At 37.0% G+C, this 1,259-nt stretch overlaps 1 non-coding gene across 1 annotated transcript; it reads right to left on the reverse strand.

Annotated features, from left to right (window-relative positions):
- Positions 1-475: 475 nt before the first annotated feature.
- On the reverse strand, positions 476-558 carry trnal-uaa (transfer RNA leucine (anticodon UAA)). The gene has a single exon. It is a non-coding gene; the product is annotated as a tRNA-Leu (tRNA).
- Positions 559-1,259: the final 701 nt, after the last annotated feature.

Below are 1,259 nucleotides of genomic sequence, written 5' to 3' on the forward strand. Positions count from 1 at the left end.
AGTTGTTGTGACACTGTCCAATTGACACAAAATTGCTCACGCTACATCACAGGCCCTACTTGAACAGATAATTAGTAAATAATACTGATGGCGCCCCACCTACTGGCAACAGGACATAAGCTTTGTTTTACAACTATCATTCAATAAACATAACATTTTCACAGTGTGATGTGCAATTGATAGCGTTGACCGTAATGAGCAATTAGCAGGCAAGGATCGAAATCACGAGACGGACGCAGGAAGTGAATCGTTATTTTGTATTTTAGTGTGGACCATGGTTTGCTTGTGATGATAACATGATCCACACTCAATGAAACTACAACAGATCTAGGTCTGACCTGGACTAGAACGTTTACTTCTTATAATCCAGGCTAATATAAGTGCTTCCCATATTTACTTGCTTCAGAAGCATATTTACTTGCTTCTGCCTTTGATATGATAGCAGAGGGGCCACTGCAGTTCAGTTCAATGATTTTACCAGGAGTGGGGTTCGAACCCACGCAGACAAACGTCCATTGGATCTTAAGTCCAACACCTTAACCACTCGGCCATCCTGGTCCTCCAAACTTCAAGTCAGGCAAGTTTACTCATTCTAACTCAACTAACCAGGACTTTATTGTTTTTCAGATTTGAAGTCTTCAGCCCCAACCAATGCTGATTCTGCACATTTCCTATAATTCAGTCAGCTTCCTCTGTAGTCCAGGCAAAGTAGCGTTTTACGACCGAATAATTGTAAAATACGTTTTTTCAGCATAGATCATTTAAATGAGGTGTCCAGTACAACATACTAAAAGTCCTAAGAAATCCTAATTGAGGAAATATGTTTGATTCTCATCAATGTGTGCCAATAAGGCCAGGAAACAATACACCCATATTGGGCAATTTTTTTTCCTTTACTCCTATCAAAATGAAACTTTACACAATGAAAGTACCCATGAAAAGTAACATCTTTTGTGTTACAATTTTCTTTGAAAATGAATTTTAATATGCAAATGAGCTATACACGAATCGAATATGCCCAAAATACACCCAAATAGGCTTAATTTTTCCTTTACACCTACCTCAATAAAACTTGACCTAGTAAAAGTATACATGAAAAGTAACTTTTTTTTGAGTTTCTTATGAAATGAATTTGAATATGCACATGAGCTCCACACTTATTGAATATGTCCTAATTTGCATAGGCAAAAACACCATTCAATTGTATGACAAATACATCAAACATTTTCAAAGTGGTTGGTGATATAAGTTTGTGCACA

This window comes from Pleuronectes platessa, chromosome 20, assembly GCF_947347685.1.
Source record: "Pleuronectes platessa chromosome 20, fPlePla1.1, whole genome shotgun sequence".
Taxonomy (NCBI): domain Eukaryota; kingdom Metazoa; phylum Chordata; class Actinopteri; order Pleuronectiformes; family Pleuronectidae; genus Pleuronectes; species Pleuronectes platessa.